This window comes from Myotis brandtii, unplaced genomic scaffold (assembly GCF_000412655.1).
Source record: "Myotis brandtii unplaced genomic scaffold, ASM41265v1 scaffold10, whole genome shotgun sequence".
NCBI lineage: Eukaryota > Metazoa > Chordata > Mammalia > Chiroptera > Vespertilionidae > Myotis > Myotis brandtii.
Window position 1 is genome coordinate 1,002,879 of NW_005353325.1, and position 26,592 is coordinate 1,029,470.

A 26,592-nucleotide genomic window follows, 5' to 3' on the forward strand; every position below is an offset into this window, starting at 1 on the left:
CGCGGGGGCCCCCCCGGGCTCCCCAAGGAGGTTCCTAGGGTGCTGCCGGTGGATATGGGTGAGGAGTCGCTAATGCAATGTCTGTGGGTCCCTAGGTCCCCGCAGCCGCGCCCTGTCGCCAGCCCCCCAACATTTGGCTCTGGGGCGACGTGGCTGCGGAGGAGAGGGAAAGAGGTACCGCTCCCACTGGAGGGCGAGGGGACTCATCACGCCTGTACTTAGTCATCGGCGCTTCCACGCAGGACCAAGTTCAAGGCACATTGTGGAATCAGACAGCAGGAAGTTTCTCTGATTTCCCTGAGCCCTCGAGATGCATCATTCATTCCTTCACACTCCTGCCTTCCATCGGAGCTTTCACCACAAAGCTCGGAGGGTTGGGGACTTCCCTCAAGCTGGTCAGGAAAGTCCATTTGCAGAGTATGGGAAACCTCCCGGTCACTCTCAGCAGTTATCTTCCCCGATCTCTTTTCACAATCCATCCGAGCTTTCACCGCAAAGCTCTGAGGGCTGGTCAGGAAAGTCCATTTGCAGAGTATGGGAAACCTCCCACCTCCCGTTCACTCTCAGCAGTTATCTTCCCCGATCTCTTTTCACAGGCATCCTCCCTACCTGGTGAGCAAATCAATCCACAGCTCTAAAAAGTTTACATCCCCCACCCCCAGCCCCGACCCCGAGCAAAATTAGAGGAGCAGTCTTTCTACTACTTCTGCAGCTCTTTGGTTCTTTTCCTCAGGGTGGGGAACAGAACAGAGAAGAATGCGAGGTTCTCCCCTCTGGGCTTTTTTTTTTCTTCCTGTTAAAAGGGGACCTGTTGTAATTCCAGCCCCCATGGTACACTTTCAGTATCCTGTGTTTGTTCTGTCTCTTTTTTCCTCTATTTAATCTGAGGCAATAAAATCCAAACGTGCAATTTGAACGAGAGAGAGAGAGAGAGACTGAAATTTTCCTTTTTCCTTTTTGTAGGGCACATAAGACAGAATGTTATGCACATCCTACTGAGGCAAAGCAGAGTGGTTGCTGATCTCTTCGAGAAGTAGTTACAAACGCTGGACACTTTCAAAGGAAAGAGAAAAAGATAAGTATACTGACATGTTTCTGTCATATTACATTCGAAGTCAATATGTGCCAAACTGTTCAATTTCGTTAGTTTTGAACCAAAAATTCTGATGTTTTTCCTAGATGGTACAGTTTTCATAACAGCAGACACTGCTATTCCACATACATTTCAGCTTTCCTTTGAAGATTATGTGAGGAGGGTAAGACCTTTACATTGTAAATATTTCAAGCTGTTCTTTTTTAACCTATTAATTACCACTTTCTAAATACGTATTTAATACGCTACAACCTAAACAAACATTTACTCTCCCCTGTGCATGCTCTGTGAAGAATGGAACACCACCTTTTTCCTCCATGGTTAATATTTCCTTCCTGGCTTGCCCATTGTAGAGTCTAATTGAAATTCACAAAGATAAAAAGCATGCCATTTAAAACCTTGCAACTAGGCCCTAGTTGCTAGGGGATCTCAGCTTCTTCTACTTGGTGTGAGCACTTCACTTGCTACTGTATTTCCTGTTTTCCATTTCTGTGAGTCAATCTTCCTTAAAATCTTTATCACTTCGCCATTTAGGTTACTGCCAAGTTGTTTATATTTTGATAATGGAAGTTAAGCAGTGCATGGTTCCTTCCCAACTTTAATTGCTATGCGCCAACAAAATTTATCTTTCCTGAATGTCACAATTTTTGTCAATATCATCATAGATTAGTCTCATACTTACCACTACAGTTTTGCCTTGGATTCTAATGCCAATTTATGGATTTTAGTTTAATTGCTTTATCTCAGAATTTTTATCTGTTGGAATGAATTACACCCAAAGAATTAGCCTTATCCAATTGGCACCCTTATTAAATACACAGTTCCTTTGCCACACGATCTACTTACATGTAACTTCACAAGCTGTTTTCAATTATTGTTACCTTTGGCTTGGCTTTTTTTTTTGACCTGTATGTTTAAACAGTCTATACATTTGGATATGCCCTTATTTAAGAGTGACTCACAAAACAGTGCATTACAACACCATGACCTTGTTTTTTCTCACAAAATACTTTGTAGTGTTATTGATGCCGGATAGCTGTGATTTAAAGGGAATGGAAATCAGAAAAGCGGATTGCAGGCAGTTGGACATCTACTAGTACTTATGGATGCTTCCATGCTGATACTTTACTGTGTCACTAGTCCAGGCAGATTTCTCCTAGGAGTGTGCAGCTTCCACAGACATCTGACAGAGCCAGCCTCGTTTTCTTCTCCCCTCCCTGTGATGGAGTGCAGTGAACTGCCTGTGATTTGAAAGCCAGACTGTGTTGGTCGTGACTAAGCTCTTTCTACCCACATTTTTTTTTTTTTTTGGAGCATGTCCTAAGGCAACCAATCCTGTGGGAGAATTGACAACTAATTGGCTGCAGACAAATCCATTCCTGACCAGGCTAGGGCAGTGCAAAACCTTCTGTCTTAACTTGTTTGAATTATTCTCCCACGAATTAGATTGGGGGACGGGGAGAGGTGGAGAGGGGTCGCTCATATATTTCCCATCCCCAACACCTGAGTCTCTAAGGACATTTCCACATGAGGATCAAAAATAAAAAGAAATATGAAGAATTGAGGGATCTTGGTTTTGTCTGATTTCGATTTCCCGACATCTTGTAATATTGTACATTTTTAATGTTCATTACAAAACTTTTCATGTTTTTGAACAGATATTTTGTAGAGCTTCCCCTTTTCAGGCCCAGCTATATAGGGACTTGGCATTAATGCTCCGAGGAACTACTACTCCATGTAACCTAGGAGACTTCGTGAATCTTTAAGTTCTATAAGATAATATGTATATATGTATATATACTAGTAATACATGCATATTATATACACACATACAAACACAAATATACAGATATTTGAAGAAAGATAGACACATATCTGAACTAATAGCGATAGGCATAGGGATTTAAATAAGAATAGCATTTATATAACACATTTCTACAAAATACATTTAGTCTTAATAGCACAAAATTTGATCATAGTGATTTTTATATATTTTGAAGTACCAGACCTACTTTAACAAGAATGGCATCTCACTCTTTTACACATTTTGAAATATCAGCATGTATTTCATATAATAAACTTATATACATTTAGATACATTCCTATGTGAGTCATTCAAGTGAGAATATAAGCTGAGGAAAAATTAGGAACTAAAGCATAGACTACCCTCTTTTCGCAGAATTAAGTGTTATCCTGTACTTTTACTCAGAATGCTTTCTGATTTCAAAATATGCTTGGCGTGCAAGTTTGTTCTCACATATTCACAATTATCATTAAAACAACAGCAAGCAAGCAAACAAACAAAATCCTGGCCCTAGCCAGTGTGGCTCAGTTGGTGGAAGCATCATCCTATATACAGAAATGTTGAGGAGTTGATTCCCAGTCAGGGCATATATCTAGATTGTGGGTTCTATGCCCCATTGGAGCATATACAGAAGGCAACCAATTGATGTTCTCTCTCACATTGATGTTTCTCTCTCGCTCCTCTCTCTCTCTCTCTCTCTCTCTCTCCCTCTCCCTCTCCCTCTCCCTCTCTCCTCTTTTCCCTTCCACCCTCCCTTAAATCCTCCCTCTCCAAAGAGGATTAAAAAAAAAAACCTGGAGCAAATATCCATTTTGTAATTTTCAAATCTAAAGCATGGCTGGATCAAGCTTCATATTTCCCTGTTAGTTTAATTTAGATGGATGGTTCTGACATGTCCACTAGGCTCTAAGATTCTGAAAGAAGAAACAGCTGGAAAGTGGGAGTAATTAGCCTTATAAGCAAATAATTCCAAAACTGCTCTGTTGTATTAATGTATCTAGGTCACATTTCATTAGAGCTAAATATATCATGTATACCAGCTCAGATAAACTCTGCACATTACATTCTTCAAATGAACTAACTGTTTATAAAGTAACTTTACAAATCCTTGTCCAACTTACAAATCAAATATATAATGCATTCAGGATATCTTGGTAGTTTCTAAGTTTTTAAAATCTACTTACATCAAATACATATACAGAGATAATGCTTTTGCCTTCCTTTTCTGAAATTATAGATATAATTTATTTCCAGGTTATTCAATTGCTTCCTAAAACAATAACAATTTTCATAATACAAGCCACAAGCTCTCTCATTGGAGAATCCTATATAATAAAAGCCTAATATTCTAAGTGTCCAGTTGGCCATTCAACCAATCAAAGCAAAATATGCTAATGATATGCTAAGGCCACTCAATCGCTTGCTATGACCTTCACTGACCACCAGGGGGAAGACAGTCAGCTGGTTGACCAGTCGCTATGACATGCACTGACCACCAGGGGGGCAGATGCTCTGACCAGTAGATTAGCTTGCTGCTGGGGTCTGGCTGATTGGGACTGAGTGAGATGGGCTGAACATGCCCTGGAGCCCTCCCGAGGTCCCTCCTCAGCTGGCCAACCTCCTGTGTCCCTCCCTGGTCCCAATCATGCATCGGTGGGGTCCCTCGGCCTGGTCTGTGCCCTCTCACAATCCAGGACCCCTCGGGGGATGTCAGAGAGCTGGTTTCGGCCTGATCCCACAGGCCAGGCCAAGGGACCCCACTGGTGCACAAATTCGTGCACTGGGTCTCTAGTTAGCTATAAATTTCATTTAAGGATAAGCTTCTCTATGATTGGTGGCTCTTTTACCAGTGAGGCAGGCAGCTTAAATAATAATTATAGCAATGAAAATAATAAAAGCAGACCTATAGTCTTCTTTTGTATAGTAACACAGATCCCATTCCAAATACCTTTTGTATATTCATTTCAATTTCACAAGTAAGAGTTAGATTATTATTCCCATTTCACTGATGAGAAACTTGAGGCACGGGAAGCTTCATCAGGCGCACAGTCTTCCAATGGTATAGCCAGGAGTAGAGCCCAAGCAGTATGACTCCACAGTTTCCGTGCTTAACTACACACTGTATCATGATAGCCAAACATCTGGCTTCTTATGTGTAGCCTCACCATCGATGTTCTGGACAAAATATTGGTGTTTTCAGGATAGTATGAATCTGTTAGTAACAGCAGTGTATTCATTCAACTAGTCTTATTGACTATTTTTATAGATAAATCTGTTAGGTGCCATTCTGGATATAATGATGATTAGGGCACGTTCCCTACCCTCAACGAGCTTACAGCAATTTGGAAAGGCATAAAATAACCTACATTACTAATTTCAAACAAATGAAGACGAAGGCCAATATGTGCTCTAAAAAAGTTGTTTTCAGAGCAATACTACCTTTACTAAGTAGTAATATGCAGGTTAAGGAGAAAATAGCAATATAGAGAGCTTTTACTTGAATTAATAATTTTCAAATCTAGTTATTACCATATAACACTAAGTGGCTTATTATTAAGAACATGATTAAGTAGTTTCTGTGGCACAAAGAGCCACTTAAGCTCCTAGGACCAAGAAATGGTTATGTTCAGAATGAAAAATAAATCTATCTTGTATGGATAGTTTTTAAAATTATAACACTTCATCATACAAAATTATGCAGAAGAATCCAATAATAGTTACAAAATCAGAAGATAGAGGGAGTCCAGAATCTGATTTGGGTCCATATATGTACTTCTCAGGTGGCATAGGATTGGTTCCCACTGGAGGATTATTCTAAGAGCATTATTTTTAGCACCAAAGCTCTTCTAGCCTGAGTGGAAGACAGGGTATGTGTATTGTGAAGACAAAAACGAAAAATGTAATCAGGCCATGAGTATTTCATGAGCAGTCAGAGAGACATGAAAGAGAAAATAGAAACCAATTATTTCTAAGAAAATGTGAATAATTATGGCAAATTAATTATGTATCGATATCAAATGATTTTAAATAATAATATGTAGATCATGTATCCTTGCTAGAGACCTTTTAGTATTTGTCGGAGTAACTTGCTCATAGATTTACAATAAATAATTGCAGGTTTCTTTGTAGAGTTGAACACTTTGGAATACAAATTGGAAGCCTTGATACCAGAGTCAAAAATGCCGTGACCTTGGGCAGGCTCAATGATAATATACTGGTAACCCCAAGCTCTGTCTGTAACAGCTCTGTCTGTACATCGACACTATCTTTCCTCAAAAGATATCTTTTCTAGTGTTCTCTATCTTACCACCATCCCCCACCAAAATCCTGCAACTGGGAGTCATTCTAAAATATTTTCCTAAATACCCTGCCCTCCTACACTCACACCACACACACACACACACACACACACACACACACACACAAACACACACACTCACACTTTGCTGTTGCTGAGAAAATACCTCCTCCCTCTCCATTATCTGATCCATTCTCCCATTGGCAATTCCATAGCCTTAGCTGTCTTCACTTGAACCACTGCAGTATCAATAAGCAGTAGCCTACTAACTAGTTTCTCTGACTCCCATCTCAGCTCTCTCCAGTTTGTTTGTTTTTCTCCAGGGCCAACAAAGAATGTTTCAAACCAATTTGATAATGTCACTGGATAATTTAAAATCCTTCTCGATAAAAGTATAAGGTGCAAAATCTTTTGAATTTTATATGTGACCCCTGTTTATATCTCCAACCTCAACTCTGCTCTTTTCATGCCCATCTTTTCACAGATGCACGCACATCCATAATCAGCATTCCTTTCGCAACATCATTCTGTCCTCTCTGCGCTCTACAAATGAAAATGTTTCCATTTTCTCAGCACCTAATTGGTTTCATGGTCTATGCTTTTGGTTCTCACTGTCCCATCCATCCGGAATGCTGCTTTCATACTGTTTACCTGGTAAACACTTCAAACCTCAGCCCTGTAAACTATTTTTTACCCTACCATAAAAAACAAACAAACAAACAAAAAATCCTTATCTTCTTTTGTACTCCTGCGGAACTTAACGCAGGCATTTAACATGAAACCTAGAATATGCGATGGAACTTATTAACTTTTCTATCTCACTCTATTAGCCTGCTAGCTCTTTAAAGGCAATGAGCCTCATCTTAATCATCTTTCTTTTCCAAGTGCCTAGCACAGAATCAGACATCTATAATCTTTCAGGAAATTATTGAGGAATAAATGACAAGAAAAATGAATCAATGCGTGAATGAACAAGCTAATGAATAAATGAGAGAATACATGCCTTCATATGTACATACTTTCTTCAGAGGAAATGAGGTGCAACAGAGAGTAGTGGTTAAGCACTCAGACTCTAATGCTAAATACTTAAGTTCAAATCCTGGTTTTATTGCTTACTCTCAATGTTTGATAAGTTCCTTAGTCTTCGTATGCCTTTGTTTTGTTACATGCAGAATAAGGATAATTATAGACCCTACCTCATATGGTTTGTAAATACTTGGTGAGTTGATATATATGCACGGAACAACACCTGGATCATAGACAACACTACACAGTGTTTGTGGATATTATTAGAGGGTTTGAAAGCTGTTAGTTCACTGCCTGGAAATTCAGTAAATGAGATTTAGTTGTACTCTTTGCTTTTGAATTTACTGAATCTTTTGACTCACCTTTTCTTATATGTTCCCATCTACTGTTTCCTGACATTCAGGTCCCCACCTTTGCAGAATAATTGGTCAGAACCCTCCACATGTATCTATATTCTCTTACGTTACCTTACTTTTTTTCTTTCATAAATGCAGTTCTCCTCATTCTCTCTCTTTTCTGCTCTTTCCTCCTGTCCTCCTTTTACTATGTGATGCCCTCCTTTTTATTCCAGTTTGGCCTGCATTTTATATATTGTTAGTTCTCTATTGTCCCCTTTCTCTCCCTTTCCCAATAATATTCACATATAGCTTGAAGTCGGCATTGATGTACACACCTGTCTTTTGGCATATGAACAAAAGTTTGTTTATAAGAATACATACAGATAAGAAATGTGTATTTAGGCAAGTGGGATGTGCATGCCTACACTGCAAATGCCTGAACATCCTGTCTGTGTTTCTCTGTGTAGGACTCGGGATAAAGTCATGCTATTAAATCCACTCAAGTGTATTTCATTGATTCATGACTTTCTCTTTTGAATTGGTTCCTGGTTTGCCTGCAATAAAGAAATTGTCATATGCTGGGTATTTTGTTTAAAAGAGACCCATATTTGGCCCTAGCTGGTTTGGCTCAGTGGATAGAGTGTCAGCCCACAGACTAACGGGTCTAGGGTTCAATTCCAGTCAAGGTCACATAGCTTCATTATAGACTCAATCCCCGGCCCTGTAGGGACACTCTCTAAAAAATCAATGGAAAAATATCCTCAGGTGAAGATTAACAACAACAACAAAAAGAGCCATATTTGTAACATCCAGAGAGCCGAAGTCAGGACAACATAGAGGATTCCAGCTGTGCTCCTAATCATATACCCAAGATTAAAATATGGCTACAAGGTTCCCTTCCTTTTTGGTGTGTGAGTTCCAGGAATTTAGTATCCACATACCACTCATCTGGAAATGAGACTAAGAGAACTTTTGCATTAGGAGTTAATAAATCATCTTTAAAGGCTTTCCTTGGGAAGGGAGAAGTTTTAAAAGAGACTTATGACAGACATTAGTGCTGCCAGAATATATTGCCAGTTTCCAGCCTAGGTGTATGAAAAGGCTGAATTTCCTTGCTCTCCTTGAAATTAGTGATGGCAATGGGACCTGCTCTGAGCACTGAAAGGTGAGCACAGGAGAAACGGGTCGTTTCCAATGAAAGGCGGATGAGCCGGTTCTCAGGCTGCCTCCTTCCCTGTTATCTGGTTGTGGCCAGTGATACTGCAAATGGTGGCTGTTCAGCGGGTCCATCAGTAAGAATGGCAACTATCCGAGCTCCTAGCTGACCATCCTTGAACATAGAGCATGGAGTAGGAATAAATATTAGCTGTTTGAAGCCTCTAAAGTTTGTGGTGATGTTTGACCAGAAAACAACATAAAAAAATAAGCAGGAAATAACTCAGCTACCTAACTGCTGAAGGATGGAGAATAAAGGAAGTTCGGTTGAGTGTGTTATTTGAATACCAAATAGTGAAGGATGGAGTGGCACATAAAATATTTTCTGGCAGGAAAGACGTTCTGAAAGATTCTGAAATCACAGTCTATAAATAGTGGCTTGCCTAACTCTGAACCAATTGATTTCTTTGGTCTTTGGTAACATTTGTGCAGTGTTTCCATATCTTCACGGTTCTTCACTTTCCTTCGGCACCTAAACACCCAGAGGGGTTGAAACTGAGTCTGAGGTTATTTTTGCAAACAGTTTAGTTTTTTAACCTCTACTTTATCCTTTCCCTCTGGGGCACAGACCTTGAATGTGGTGGCCGCGAGGATGAGAGGAGGGTATTCACTGAGTTCCAATGGGAACTTGCATTACAGAAACACCTGACAGGTCCCAGAAATGGGATGGAGAATTGTAAGAAGAGGAAAGTGGAGAAAAAAGAGGTCTGACTGGTACAGCAAAGGCTAGATATCAAAATTAAAGAGAGATTTATAAGAAAACTTGTTCTGAAGAGGAATTCTAATTAAGAATATAACTCTACTACATAAAGCAAAGCAAAAAAAAAATGGACTCTGACCTAGCCATACAACGTGCAAATTCTAAAGTCATGTTCAGACATTTTCAACAATGTAGAAAAGGCCAGTTAGTCTTTAAATTGAATACAAATGTTGTTGTCCTTACACAATTCACTGTAGCAAAAATTTCTAGGTGCAAACTGCTTTTAGCTAGTCAATCAAGATTATTCAAATATAAACCACAGCAACAATTTAACATTTAAATTGTGAAAAGTAATATATTCACATCTTTAATAAGCTCTTAAGGTGCCAGACACTATGATTTATCTTTCTTTTTATCTCTCACCATGCTTTTCATATTATAGGCACCCAGGAAGTGTTGCTAGAAGGAAGCATACGTGAGTGAATAAACAAATGAGTGAATTAACAAATGAGTGCAAGGATGTGTAGAAGAGTTCATAAATGTTATTCACTTGTAGCTCATCTGTTCTCCCCTTGTCCATCCTGAGCCTCTCTAGTCTTTATGGGATGGTCTCAGGGATCTTTCCAAAATACAGATCTGTTCATGTCATTGCATAACTTACAACCAATTGTTCACATATTTCCTATTTCTCATAGAGTCAAGACCAACATCCTTATCATAGCCATGGTCTTGGGTAACTTGACTCCTGCCTGGCCTTGAACCAGTTTCCCTTGCTCCATCAACACATGTCTTCTAGTTCCTAAAATGTGCCAGGTTTCCTATTGCCATTTCTCTTCCAGCCATAGGGCATTGCAGCTCAAGTTCTCTCTGCTGGAAAGCTCTTACTCCTCCCACTTACCTGTCTTGCACCTATTTTTTATTTAAAAAATTAGGAAGCACTTCCTCAAGAAAACTTCCTGGACAGAGCCCCCAGCCCACTGTCAGTTAGATTAAGAATTGTCTCAGGTTCTTATCATTGTGAATGATCCTTAGATTCACATCTGTTCACCAACTGTGCTGTAGTACCATGAGTTCAGGGGCTATGCTTCTTTTTACTAAACGTTATATCCCTTGCAACCAGGACACTGCCTAACTTAGAGTAAGTGCCCAATAAATAGCTATTTTAAAAAAAGAAGGAATAAATGAATGTGTAACAAATGCAGGATTGGATGTATATAATGCTAGTTTCAAAAGTAGCATCGAATATCCCTAAATATAAATCTGCAGTCCCGTAACTTGGATTGTTGCCACATTCACAGAGAGTCTAGGGAAAGCTAATGGCTGAAAACCATGTCACTGATCCTCTGAACTTATGAGAAACGGGAAAGGGCACAGTTAGTGTTGATATAGAGGTGGAGGTTGTATGTTAAATCAAGGTAGACTAGCAGGAGGAAATGATAAGAAAGATAACCACGGAAGACTGTTTCTGCTCATCCTGTGGTATTTGTTCATGACAAAGGCCAAGGGATTCTTGACTTCAAAGGATAGGCATTTTCCAGTGTTTAAGAATTGACCATCCCAATGAATTTTGCCTTAGTATTCTCTGCCTGGAATGGTGTGATCTATTCTTATTTAACCGGAATATAGGACTAATTAGCAACCCCACCTGAACCATATGGATGCAAGATCTACAAATATTCTAAAAGGATTTTTGTCATGAAAGAATTGTAGTAGATAAAATATAAGATGCCTTTTATTTATTACATGTTCTTATAAAAATCTACATCTCTACTAAGAGACTAATTTCCCTAAGGATTTATCATAAATGGGAATTTTTAGTAGTTTGTTTCCTTTTAATAAACACACTTGCATAGTTATATTTTTGTAAAAAATAAAAATAGATTGCCTCAGGCCAAGTGTACCCAGAATTTGCATAATCTCAAAATCTTTGATACTATAGTTTTCAAGACACACAAAATAAAAATTTAGGGCAAAAACAGCACTTTTCAACAATTTAATAATTTATTACATTGAGCAACATCACAGCAGCATCCAACAATGCCACTTTAGGCAAAGGTCTCTCAGAATTTCCATTTTGGGAATTTTTTATTTTGGTATCAGTTATTCTTAATCCTAAACTCTTTACCAGTAGTCAAATGAATTGTTTATCTGTCCCATACTTCTATAAATCCAAGTGTATACCTAGAGAAATGTATTTTACGTAACATAAATATATAACTAAACAAATATTTGCAAATTTGTATGTACATGTATTTACAGCATGACCGGAAGTAATCAATTAAGACTTAGGAGTCAGTAAATTAGCTGCTACACAAATCTGGCCTGCCCCTGTTTGGGTATAGAAGAGTTTAATGTGTTCTAGCCATTCTCATTTATGTATGTATGGTCTAATAGTTCTTGTGTGCTGCAGTGGCAGAACCAAGTAGTTGCAACAAAGTCCATATGGCCCACAAGGCCTTTAAGAAAAAAATTTTGCCAAACTCTGAACTAAGTCAAAGGATTGCACATATGATCTGGGTAGCAATTTAGAAAAACTGGGTTGTATAACAGGGTGGTTTCTTTATACCTTGCTTCAACAATTACTATTTGGAAAGTTTCTTTCTAGCTCCTGTGGAAAGAAATATTTTTCAATTAGTATCAAAACTGTCTTGGTGAATTGAATCTTTTTTCCCCCAGAGCAAAAATGAAAAATGTTTTATTTACAATTCATAGAAGGTAAAGCATCATATTAGGTGTTATTTTAAATTAAAAACAGAATTAAAATAGGTCATCACCCCTCAAGGAACAGTTTGATGAAAGAACACGTGATCTGAATCAAACACATACACACACACACACACACACACACACACACACACACACACACACACACACAAAACAACACTAAAATAAAAGTTCTTGTGTGCATCCTCCATGTGGGTGAGTGGCCTTCCCCTGTGTTCTCAAAACACTCTCTGCTTGCACTGTCACACTCTACTGCAAATATATGTCCACCTATCTTCCCAAATGGAATGTGAACTCCTTGAGGACAGGAACTAATGATTTACTTCTGTGTCTCCTGAGGCAGTTGTCTCGCAATTGTCAAACAATTGACTGTCTACAAAATCAAGTTCTAATGCATTAGTCTCTCTACAAATGAATATACACTATTGGGCTTTGACTCTTCTATTGTTTGGTTGAAGTATAGGTATGTGAATAAAACATGGAGGTAGTGGCATTGGAGAAAAAGAGAGCTCCTTAAAATGTAAGTAGAAACATTAGTTGACAGCATGAAAGTGTTGGTGTAGCGACCTACCATTAACTATTTTAACTCCAGTTAAGAATAGGGAAACGTTTGGGGGAAAATAAAGAAAGGGGGTGTCACATTTTTCTTGTACTATTTTTCGTAGCCCATTTAACAGCTCCAAAGAATGGATCCCACCCCAAGCTCTGAAAATAACTGGATCAAATGAATGTAGAGTCTCTTGGAACCAGAGTTCCATGACCAGACCTCAAGGCAGCCTTGTTGGAGTTCCATTCTTATCTGCCTTTGCAATTGTAGTGAGAGAGTTCTTTGATTGAGATTGAGTGCCAACCACTACTTGGTTCTGGCAACTTGGATCCCACTTTATTCTTCCACATCTGACTCCTGCTTTGGTTCCCTCTTTGACATATACTCGTTTTAAAGAATCAGTTACTATTTTGTTCTTCCTAGTCCTCTTGAAACTTGAAATCACAGTCTTGAACTTTACATCTCTCTAGCTCTCATTTCCTTGTTTATTTTTTTCCTCTGCATTTTCTTAAGGTTTTATTGAACAGTAAAAAAAAGGGCTTGGTCCATTAAGTGACATAATCCTAGAGGAGGCTGACAAAGTCTAATGGATTAAGAAGAACACTGTCTTTAAAGAATCATAGATTCAAGTGTTACAAGGGACCTTAAATGCCCTCTATTGTATCATCCACTTCTACTTGGACTGTGTCCGATCTATAAAACTGAATAACTTTAAGATTCCTTTGATTTTATGTACTAAGTTATCTAGGAAGTTACTGAAGAATCCTCTTACCACCACCATCCCACCAGGTTTTTTAAATTATATTTCCTGGGTATAATTAATTTTAAATATTTTAGTAAAAGTAAGATTACATATATGTATGGACCAGTTAAATTTAACTAACAATCTAGAGGGAGTTACTTAGCCTAAGCAATGTCTCAATGTGGATTGATCAAAAAAAGAGAGAGAACTCATGAACATTGACAATAGTGCCATGATTGTGGGGGAGAATAGAGGGGAGTGGAGGTGGAAGAGGTCATAGAGGGGATAAATGGTGAAGGAAAAAATAAATAAAATAAAAAAGAAATGTCTCGATGTGAATCAACCTTTGAGTTAATTAATTTGCACCCGACCTTTGAGAAATAACCTTTTGTTGGTGATAGTAATGGGATTTGAGACATGTGGAAAATTAAGAGGAGTTTAAGAGAACACAATGTGTTTATATAAAAAAGGTGTGAGAAGACCAAGCTCGGCAATGACTAACATTCCATCTCTAGGGCCTTTGACCCAGAGACATCTTGCTGGGGGATCTACCCAGTTACAAAGCCTGCAGATCCTGCCATTAAAACTTCCGTGTTCCACTCAGAGAGAGTGTTTTTCATGAATGCCACTGGTCCATGACCCTGCAGGCAAAAGAGTGAATCTCTCTTAATTAAGCTAAAAAAGTTCTTTAACTATGTCTGCATATTAGTAAATATCTTCTGTTTGTCAGATTATGAAAAGATTTGCTTTTACTGTGATTTCACATTAGATAGAGAGGTTGCAGGATGAGGACTCCCTCTAATCAGGCATGGTCCCTGATGTTTACCAAAACAATCTGACTTTTACTGAAGGACCAAAAGGGCTTGGCGTACTTGAGTAATTTGGAATCGTACACAGGAACTGGATTTGAAAATGATAAAATAAGGAGTGAGAAGCTGGTATGTAAGGAAACGTTGCCAGGGCTTTAGAGTTGGCATAGGGCTGACGGGAGCAATAGTGACACAAGTTGGCTGGAACGAATACAGAAAGGGGAGGCTTACTCCCATCTGAGCCTAGGCTCTTGAGCTTGGACAAGTCCTTCCTGGGAAAAGAAACTTATACCGTATGTAGGAGAGCATGGGGCAGAAAGGGTACCTTATTTCTAGAACACTTGTAGGTAATATGGAAAGCAATTCTTGAACATGGTTTGTTAGCGCACAAGTCAGTTAGAGGTATTTTCAATCTTAGTGCACTTCCCCGAAAGAAAGCTCACCAGGGCACCTGCCAGCATGAGACTGGAATTGAAAGATCACAGATGTACAGTCATTGATCAGGTCAGAAAGATGAAAGGTTAGCAAGTCTAAGCTACTAACCAAGAAATCATTGGATTCTATTAGAGTCTCCACTTTGGGGAAGGAATGATTAGTGATTTAATAGCCAGGTCTGGGAAGGCTAAAACACTGCAAGAACAGGAAACCAAGCAGAGCCTTATACCATCTGGCCTTGGGAAGGACTACGTTGCTCCCACTTACAGATTGACTTTTATATCAGTGTCTATTTGAAAAAGATTAATATTCAAACCCCTCTCTCCCCTCACTACCCATCTTCTCTTTCTCAAAATGCAGTAGATGAAATAAAAAATGTTTCTGGTTCTTCCCATTTGGTGAAACCCTGGCTGTCATCACTGAGTGCCAAAGAGAGATACTATGACTTTATTTTCTTCTATTACTTTGCACAAATATTCTACCATGCAGCATATGGTAGAAGTAAAGAGTTTATAAAAAATCTTTCTTAAATTAAAACAAATTGTCCATAGCCATTTATTTAAGACTTTTGTTAAAAACTTAGTTTTATACTCATTTATAAAGCATCCAATAAAAAATAAATGTAAATGAGCATACAGTCCATATAGTACATGGGTTCTGCATAAGTTTTGAAACCTGGTTGTACAGCCCAAGCTATTTCAGTTTAATGGCTGAGTGGTTAAAATAAGCAGTTAATTTATAAAGTCATTAAATAGCTTTATACGGAACTGTTCTGATTGAATTTGCCAAAACTTTCAATTAGCTTCATCCAGTAATGATGTAGTAAGCAGGGTTAAAAGAAGGAGAGAAAGAAAAAAAGATAGAGAAACAGAACTTTGTTTTTCTTTCTTAACATATATTTTTATTGATTTCAGAGAGAGGAAAGGAAGGAGAGAGATAGAAACATTACTGATGAGAGAGAATCATTGACCAGCTGTGCCGGGGTTCTTGTCCCAGCATCTAGAAGGGTTCGGGAATCTGGAGAAGGGGCTGTGCATAGATTTAATAGAAATCCAGAGACTAATAAAGAATCTGGAGACGAAATATAAGTTTGAAAGGCATTGGGGGTCAGAGGAGCTTAGCTAAAGGAGCTAAGATCCAAGATCTTAAGTCTAAGGTCTTAGGTTCTCTTCGTCCCCAGGACCCCACGCTTTTTATTAACACAACTTGTCCTGAGGTGAGGCGGAGATATACACTTCAAAGGGTCAGGGTTTGGTACAGAGTCCATTGTCAGATTGGGGGAATTAGCCTACAGCTATTCAGGTGTTTGGCCAGTAGGAGGCAATAACATGTAGGTTAAGATGCCTTTTAGCTGTCTGGCAGCCACAATCAGTTTCCTATTCAGGTTTGGGGAAATGCCTTTAGCCATTCCCAGATGCAGGTGACTACATGTGTGACTCAACCCTGTTGAATCCCAAGTCTCATCAACCTTTTGATGAAACTCTTGAAATTATGACATGCTGGAATTGGTGTCCGGCACAGCTGCCTCCTGCGTGCCCCACACCGGGGATCGAGCCCTCAACCCAGGCATGTGCCCTGACCGGGAATTGAACCGTGACCTCCTGGTTCATAGGTCAATGCTCAACCATTGAGCAACACAGCCCGGGCAAGAGACAGAGCTTCTTAAGTTCATTTTGGCTGCTTTGATGGAGGACAATTATTTTTAGTAAAATAATAATAACTTACATTTATTGAGCTTCTACTCTGTGCATGGCACTATACAGAGAACCAGTTTCTTATAAGAGCCTTCTTAGATATTACCTCTGCTTTAAAGATTAGGAAAATAAGGTTCTGTCTGACATATTTCGCTTAGCATGATACTTTCAAGGTCCATCCGTGTTGTCACAAATGGCAGTATTTCATCTTTTCTTCTGGCTCAATAATATTCTACTGTATATATGTACCACATACAGATCATGTATCATATAAATGTACAATTGAAACCTATATAATTGTAGCAACCAATGTCACCCCAATAAATTTAATAAATAAAAATAATGTCCAACCTAGTTAAGTTATTCGTTCAAGGTGACAGAGCTACTCAGAACTGTATCCTGACTTTCATAAGCCTCAGTCACTTTTGTTTCCATGGGCCCCCTTTTCCATTAAAAAATAATAGTAATCAAATAAAATTTTAATTGCATGAGTATAAAAACAATTATTTCCTAGGCTGGATTCACTATTACATATTCATTATTATTATATTATATTGTCTCATTCTGATTTTAAGAGAAAATAGAATTAAGATATTTTTGTGTGTCTCTAAAAAAAATTATGGGCTCCAGGCACCAAACTACTGTGCTTAAAAAGTGAGTTGGCCCTATAGACATAGCATTCAAACTCAGGCCTATGTAGTGAGTTCAAAAACTATGCCCTTCCGTCTTACTCCCTTCATCTTGACCACCATCAAACCACTAACCTCGCATGTTTTTCCACTTCTCCCAAATTAAAAAAACATATACTAATACAACAACCTCATCAGCCTAAATTCTACGAGTTCATGTAACTCCAATTTCTTTGCTCCCAAGATATAAAACTCTAGAATTAGTTCAGGAATTTACAAAGAAAATTGTCATGATATTTGCAATCCTGCAAAGTAAAAAGAAATGCTTTGTTCACAATAAAAGCTAAAAAACCATGTGACTTAACTCATATGTAGGATATAAAACTGAAACTCATAGACACAGACAAAAGTATGTTGGCTACCAGAGGAAAGGGTGTGGGGGCAGGGGAGGGGGCACAGGTGGAGGGTTAATAAAGAGTAAAGGGAGCCAAATATGATAGAAGATTATTTGACTTTGGGTGGTGGGCACACAATGCAATATACAGATCATGTATCATAGAAATCTATACTTGAAATGTATATAATCTCATTAATCAATGTCACCCCAAATAAATGTAGTTAAAAAATAAATATTTTGTTCCTAATCATTTGAAATCTTAAAGCCATAAAGAGCAAAGATGCCTAACCTATCTTTATTATTCGTTTCTGTATTATTGAACTAAAACTGCCTGCAGGTGCATGTGGCTATTTAAGGGGAATTGTAAATGGCTTTCATATCTTACTAACATAGTGAGGATGTATAAATAGTTGCACATGGCAGATAATTAGTTTATGCCAACACATTATTGTGCTCATGAGCATCTGGATATCAAGTACTTGGCAAAGGAGCCAAGGAAGTTCTTGCTAAAAAAGTACTACAAAGTTTTTAGCAAAACGATGAGTGGTGATATCTAAGGAACACAAGTGATGTGTTAAACTTATGCTAATGTATAAGATTTAAGTTAAACAACAAAATTCAGAGAAAAAGTAGCTATGCTTGATAATCAAGTAATAATGTGCTTAATATTAATGTTTCTTGGAACTTGTGTTTACCTTTTATTAATCTATAACAATAAAAGTATAATATGCTAACTAGACCAGACATCCTTCCAGACAACCTCCCTGCGAGGGAAGCCCAGGTCCTGGGTAGCCTGCCAGGGGCCAGAGGGAAGCCAGTGCTGGCAACCAGGGGAAGGAAGGCCTACTCTTGCACAAATTATGTGCATTGGGCCTCTAGTTTATTTATAAAATAGAAGGGAACAAATGCATAGATAAAGACACACATTTTATGTAAGTTAACATTTTCCACTTTATAGAAGACTATTAGAAAAATATTCAAAATGGTTTTTTTTTCTATAAAAGAACACACACACAGGCAATACCACATTCTTTTAAAATTCTAAAATAAAGTCTAGGATAAATTGTCATTCTTTCTCCCACCAGGCTGTATGAAATTTGTGTCCATCCATGGAGAAGGTTAATGGTCTATTGTCCTCAGACATTTGGGGCATTATTTCTGCTATATTTCATGTACTGCTCAGCTTGGAGATGAATAGGCCTCTTATTTGCTATTCATTGCAACACCAGATCATTGTCTTCCTGAATATCTCAATAGCCCAGCATCTTTGAAGCCAATGTCTTCAGTACACAACCTCTTACCCTTTCTTGTTGCTATAATTTTCTACCTTTCACTCTTTTTTTTCTAGTACATCAATTTCTATAATTCTATAAATAAAGGAGCCTATTGACCCTACCATCTTTTTATTGCCCATGTTCTTGAATTTTCTTAGCAGACTCAGATCCCATGATACATGATCATGCTTAGCCCCTGGATAGACCCCCTCCTCATTCTTCTTTTACATTGTTGAACTAATTTTGGAAAAGTTCTATCTTGGTTGAACTCAACTCTCAACATACTAGGTCTAATGTTCAAACACTTGAGCAGCTGCACATGGTTAGTTAGCAACATACAATAACATGACCAAAATCCTCAAGTGAACCCCTAGTGCTCCAAGGCAATTAATCCACTATATTTCTTTAGGCAGTATTCTCTTTCTCTGCTGCATGATTATTTCATACCTCCTTATTTCTCCTCAAATATCCACAACTCTTCCCTCTCTCACTCTCTGCTGATTATTTTGCTTCTCAAAGAAGCAAAAAGATAAGACAGAGTTTTTGCAGGTTCCCACCACCAAATCTAAAATCCTACATGCACTCATATCTTCTCCCAGTGCACTAGCTCTATGCCCTCTTGTCTACTCAAAGGCATAACTACACTGATTTTCCCTATTTGCTTCACAGAATTTATTTTTCCCTAGTATGGTCTTATTCCCACCAGCAAACAAACGTACTATAACATAATTCATTAAAAATCAACAAACAACCAAAAAAACTCTTGACCCTACATTCTCTTACAATGACTGCCTAATAGATTTGCTTCTTTCAATAATACTCAGAAAAAAGATGTCTATACTCAAAGTTTCCACTACCTGAATTCCCTTTTTGTTCTTGGACTCATATTAGCCCCAATTATGTTACTAAAAGAGTTCATTTTAATGATGTACAATGGCTTACATGTTGCCATATGCAAGGATCACTTACTTGTCAGTATCCACTTAATTCCTCACCAGAATCTATAAAAGTTGCCCATACCAGTCTCCTTGAAATACTGTCTTCATTTGACTGCGTGGATACCACTTTGGTTAGTTATCCTCCTACTTCTCTGGCCATTACATCCTTGTCTTCTTTGCTGGGTCCTTCTCCTCTTCCCTAGCTCTCAACTTCAGAGTGACCAGGACTCTACCCATAGACTGTATTTCTTCACTCTCTATGCTCACGCCTTAGGGAATCATTCATGACTTGAAATACCAGGTACACACTGACTGTTCCTGAAATTTAGACTTATATATCAAAGCACTTACTCGACATTTTCATTTAGATGTTTAATAGACACAGTAAGTTTATCATGACTGATACTCAACTCCTGGTTTTAATTTCCCAAATATGTTTCTCACAGTCTTCTACTCATCCATAAATGGCAATTTCATTCTTTATGTTGTTTAGATTCAAACTGTGAAATCCTTGTTGACCTTCCTCTTTCTCTCACTGTCAATATCTGATTTTTCCACAAATCTTTTTTTAAGTTATATTTTATTGTTTAAAGTATTACATATAGTATTACAAACTAGTACATCTCCTTTTTCCCCCATTGACCTCCCCCTGGCCACCCCCATCCCCCAGCATATGCACTCACCCTGCATGCCCTCCCCCCCAAGTGTCTGCTTCCATTGGTTATGCTTATATGCATGCATACAAATCCTTTGGTTGATCTCTTACCTCCATCCCTCCCCTGCCTTCCCACTGAAGTTTGACGGTCTGTTCAATGCTTCTTTTTCTCTATATCTATTTTTGTTCATCAGTTTAAGATGTTCATTATATTCCACAAATGAGTGAGATCATGTACTATTCATCTTTCTCTGACTGGTTTATTTAGCTTAGCATATTGCTTTCCAGGTCCATCCATGCTGTTGTGAATGGTAAGAGTTCTCTCCTTTTTATAGCAGCGTAGTATTCCATTGTGTAGATATACCACAGCTTTTTAATCCACTCATCTGCTGATGGGCACTTAGGTTATTTTCAAATCTTAGCTATTGTAAATTGTACTGCTATGAACATAGCGGTGCATATGTCCTTTCTGACTGGTGTTTCTGATTTCTTGGGATATATTCCTAGAAGTGGGATTACTGGGTCAAATGGGAGTTCCATTTTTAATTTCTTGAGGAAACTCCATACTGTTTTCCACAGTGGCTGCACCAGTCTTTATTCCCACCAACAGTGCACAAGGGTTCCTTTTTCTCCACATCCTCATTAACACATGTCATTTGCTGATTTGTTGATGATAGCCATTCTGACAGGTGTGAGATGGTATCTCATTGTCCTTTTGATTTGCATCTCTTGGATGATTAGTGACTTTGAGTATGTTTTCATATGTCTCTTGGCCTTCTGTATGTCAACTTTCGAAAGATGTCTATTTAAGTCCTTTGCCCATTTTTTGATTGGGTTGTTTATCTTCTTTTTGTTAAGATGTATGCATTCACTATAAATTTTGGAGATTAGGCCCTTATAAGATGTAACATTGGCAGATATGTTCTCCCATGCAGTGGGCTTTATGCATGCATTCCTTATAAATTTCGGAGATTAGGCCCTTATAAGATATAACATTGGCAAATATGTTCTCCCATGCAGTGGGCTTTCTTGTTGTTTTGTTGATGGTTTCTTTTGCTGTGGAGAAGCTTTTTATTTTGATGTAGTCCCATTTGTTTATTTTTTCTTTAGTTTCCATTGCCCTAGGAGCTGTATCGGTGAAGATACTGCTTCAGCATATGTCTGATATTTTGCTGCCTGTGGATTCTTCTAAGATTTTTATGGTTTCCCATCTTACGTTTAAGTCCTTTATCCATTTTGAGTTTATTTTTGTGTATGGTGTAAGTTGGTGGTCTAGTTTCATTTTTTGTTAGGAAAATTGGTCAGATACATCCATAAATATTTTGTTTCTGCCTTAAAAATATCTAGAATCTTTCCCATGCTCACTGATTCTACTGTTTAGTCCAAACCTAAACTCTATTACTTGGACTATGAAAATTGCTGCTAGATGTTCTCTCTGCATCTCGTCTTGCCTCCCTATGACCTATTTTCCACACACTTGCACCTCTGTGTAAGAGCTGCTTCTACTTCCAGCCATGTATATATTCATTCTGACTAATATTAATCATTTTCCACTTCTTAAAGTTACTTAAAATCAATGTCATTTTTAACCAGAGTAATATATCTCTGTGATTTAAACTCCCCATATTATAGAGATCTGAATCTAAACTCTGAAATCTATACTGAAGATCTGAAAACTGCTTCCCACCCCTAAGTTGCACCACCTCAGAGGCAACAATGTTTGACCTTTTAAACTGTTTTCTCTAGCAATTATTTCACTATGTACAAACCACATGAAAAGATTGATATTTTCTGATTATTTGATTGCAAATATTGCCCACAGAGTTTCTGCTATGAGGATTTGGGTCTCTTACAGCTCAACCCCTCCTCTCCTTCTCATAGGCCCTATTTGGTTTCATCACTATTTCTAGTTGAATGAATAAATAGCACATGCATGATTATGGCTAGGTAAATATTTTGCTCTAGGGAGCCAAGTAGGGTAATTTTTATTCCATTTTCCTTCTTTTACAGTATTTTATTTTTCCCTGAAGTTTTAATTATCTCGCATTTTCCTGACTATAACACTCATGAAGTCAGGAATTCTACTGAGACCATCTCTCTCTTTACTTCTTTCTTTTATTCAAAAGACCTACCTTCTGAAGTCCTCGTCCTCCTGTTCTAAATTAAATGATAGGCTTTGGAGCAAAAATACTTACGATTTATTTGTTTAACCATGTGTGATTATTAAGAGGACTAAATGAGCCATATATGAAAATACATTATCAACTAAAAAATAACTAAAAATGCATGATGGTATTATTCTTATCACTATTAAATTTACCATTCTCCTGTTGAGTTGTCAAATCACCTTTAAAAATGGAAGATACTAAATTCAAAACTTTAGAAAGAAGGATCTCATCCATCAATAACCCAGATTCATGTTCAGCTGGGAGGCAGCATGGAGTGTCCAAAGGAACACAGACTTTGTAATGAAAAGACCTGGATTTGAAATCGGGTTTCCCGAACTGATACTAATTAAATCACTTAAACCTTCCAAACTTCAACTTCTAAAGTGTACTATAATGGCAAGAGCTGCTTATGATTAGGGTAGCTGGGGAAATTAGTCGCTGTAACAAACCCAGTGTCTGTAGTTTAAATTTTTTTCTTGTATTTGTAACCAACCCATGTGGTTGTTCCAAGTGTGTGGTCAACTCTCTCCCATGCAATACAGAGACCCAGGTTTTTCCTATATTGTGACTCTGCCAATTTTATGCAGCAGCATAAGAATAGGAGCACAGAGAAGGGCATACACATTATTTAAAAGCCTTGGCCCCGAAGCGATAGATCTCACTTCCCCTGCACTGCTGAAAAGAGTCACACCTTTAGGAGTGAAGGGAGACTGAGAAATATAATTTCTCCCTAGACTGTCACTTTCTAGCAAATACTTATATTACATTTTACAATTTATGGCGGCCAGCTAGTTATCTTCTCCGTGCTATTTCACAGGTGTTCGTGGGTTTAAATCTAATACAACTAAAACTATTTCAGAAACTCTGATAATAAAAATATCAGCTGCGTGTATGAGTATGCATGTATGTGTTAAATGTAAATACTTCATTATTAGGACTACATGGCTGACTAAGTATCATCAGGGAATAACTTACCTTGTTCAATTTAACTCAACAGTTATTTTTAAAGCATTTGTTTCATGCTAAGCACTATGCTGGGTCCCAAACATAAAAAAGACAGACAGAAGTATTCTCTGCCCATGTAGAGCCAACAAACAACAATACAGGGGAGATACAGCAAATTGGTCCCAGTACATGATGGCCATGTCCGTAAGTATTCAGGAAGCTATTAATTAGTGTTCCATTAGGGGGGAAAGGTGTACTTAAGAGGAAAAAACTGGAAAATATTGGGACAAGCAAAGCTAGACTGATGTCTTTCCAGCACAACTTCACATGCATTGTGACTATCAAAAAAAAAACACATTAAAATACAAATTCCTAAACTTATTTAGGTACTTATATGCTCTCCTACAAAAATCTCGTGGAACATTGCCACTTGAGAATTTCATGAGGAGAGCATTTTCCCCCACAATTTTATCACAGTAATCTCATGAGTCAGGAACATAAAAATTTTACTCTGAATATTGTTTTTACTTTCTTTTGTGATGTGACTTGAATTTTAGATTGAAAAGCTCTGACATTTTTTCAGCTAAGTATCTTGAAAAACTTTCTCATTTAGTGCACGGCAGGAAACGAGAGAAAAAAACACACACCATCTGTTGAGACTCTGAAATCAAACGCCCCAGGATGGGTATTTGAACATTTTCCTTTTTGTTTTGTTTTTTATTATTATTACTTACTTAATATATATCTTATCCCTCCCCTGCCTTACTCTAGCCCCTCTGTTCACTGAAGTATCATTTCCAAAAACAATAAAGATTTATTCTATTCATGGGTTTCTTGAAGGACATGCTCTTGAAAATGTCTTAAGTTACTTTTTAGGAATCACGTATTACTGTTCAAACTCTCGCTCTAAACTCACTCCTGCGGTACAGACATACCTCAGAGACATTGTGAGTTCAGTTCCAGAGCGCTGCAATAAAGCAAGTATTGCAATAAAATGAGTTGTAATTCTTTTGCTGGTGGAAGGCCTTACCTTTAATTTGTAAAAAAAAAAAAAAAAAAAAAAAAAAAAAAAAAAAAAAAAAAAAAAAAATACAACATCTGTGAAGCTTAATAAAGCACAGTGTAATAAAATGAAGTTTGCCTATACATGCTATTCAAACTTATTTAGTAAAATGTCAATTGTAATTACTTCTAATCCACTTCTATCTGATCACCCATTTTCTTGTCTGATCCCTGTCTAGACCATTCCTCCCCAAAATATCCTCTGTCTGTGATCAGCTATTACCACCTTGGAAAAATAACCTGACTACTTTACCTAAAAAAATGGCTTCTCTTACACTCTCTGTCTCTTTATCTTCTGTACTTTTTATCATGACACTTATCACTACTTGGCATTATATTAGATATTTATTTAATTATTTCTCTGCTGTCTGTCTCTCCAAATTAAATTTAAACTCCATGAGAGCAGGATTTTTTTCATTTCATTCACAAATGAATCCCAGAATCTGAAAGAGTAACGGGCATATAATAGGCCTCTAATAAATATATTTTGAATGAATGGATCCGGAGATCAGAAAAGGCAGAACCTAAGAGCCCTCTTAGACGATTAAGAGGAAAAACCATGAACAAGGTGGCCTTGACTTCCTACTGTTATCCCCTCACTAGGGGAGTCTGGCATAACACCGATTCTAACTGATTTCCCAGAGTGGCCCGAAGCAAGAGCCAAAACTGAGAAAGGCATTTCTAATGAGCATTCAGCACCTAGTGTGAGCCGCATGCTTGGCTGAGTATTGGGCACTCAGGGATTATTTAGAAATGTTCCTTGAGTTCCCAAGGCTTGTAGTTGAAAATACACACATAAATATATTGCACCGTGGTAAGTAAAATAATGGAAGTATGTGTCCTGTAAATACTTTATGGAGCCTAAATTAGGACAGACTCATACTGTGCTTGATGTAGTTGAGTTGGAGAGGACTTCCAAAATGATTCTTGTGCCAAATTAGTCTTTTACCTAAAAATCTGTATATAATTAAGTCTTTTAACTTCTTATAAATTGACTTGATTAAGAAATCATAATTTAGTCTTGGAAATTATCATTTATTCTATTGAAAACCTTATTCCAATTAGTATTTCTTCTCCTTGACAGACTAGAGACAGTTTTCTAGTCAGTTTATCCTAAGGAAATGTAGAAAAAGAATAATGCAGTTAGTGAAGCAAAATACATGTCAGAAATCTGACATCAGCTGAATTAAATTTTTTTATTGTTCACACAAAACTCATCAGGCAATTCTGAACACTTCAGTGACTTTGGGTGTTTTATGTGTAGCATTCAACTCAATTAAGCAGATGATATAGGTTGGAACCGATTTTAAGAAGAAAAAGTAAAGCATGAAAATAGTTTAATGACATCTTTTATCATCTCTGAGGAAATGTTTTTAGAAGCAGTTGATCAGAAACAAAGTTATTTTCAAGTGGCTTGAAAACACAACACTATATGTTTTGTTTCTGTATACTTAGCTTAATAACTGTGCATTTGAAGTAAAACTTATATAAACTGGTAGATGGAGATAGTATATATGAAGCAAATTAGGATCACAAAATATAACATGCATCTCAAAATCGTTTCTTTGATTCCATCACCAACACACATACACACACATTTTATCTGGTTAATTGAAATATGTTTTCAACAGCTTTAAACTTACACTGAAAAGCTTAGGATACCAGACAACTTCTAAAATCTCTTAAATTGTCATGCACACACTCTTAGCTGATACTCATAATTCTGGCACATAAAACAAAACGTCCTTTTATCTACCATTAGAGATTAATTCTTAATTCACACATTCCAGGTAGGGGAGGAACATGTATTCAAATTCACCCTCCAACATAATTGACTGGCCATAGAAGCCTTTTTTTAAAAAATATTTTATTGATTTTTTTACAGAGAGGAAGGGAGAGGGATAGAGAGTTAGAAACATCGATGAGAGAGAAACATCGATCTGCTGCCTCCTGCACACTCCCTACTGGGGATGTGCTCGCAACCAAGGTACATGCCCTTGACCAGAATCGAACCCGGGACCTTCCAGTCCCCAAGCTGACGCTCTATCCACTGAGCCAAACCAGCCAGGGCCATAGAACCCTTTTAAGAGCAGATTTTG

The 26,592-nt window shown here is 37.7% G+C and overlaps 1 long non-coding RNA gene across 1 annotated transcript in view; it reads left to right on the top strand.

Annotated features, from left to right (window-relative positions):
• Positions 1-968: 968 nt before the first annotated feature.
• LOC102249259 overlaps positions 969-26,592 on the top strand; it is a 131,228-nt gene continuing 105,604 nt past the window's right edge. The window contains exon 1 of the long non-coding RNA XR_312983.2: positions 969-1,256. This is a non-coding gene — a long non-coding RNA (uncharacterized LOC102249259). The remainder of the gene's footprint in view (positions 1,257-26,592) is intronic.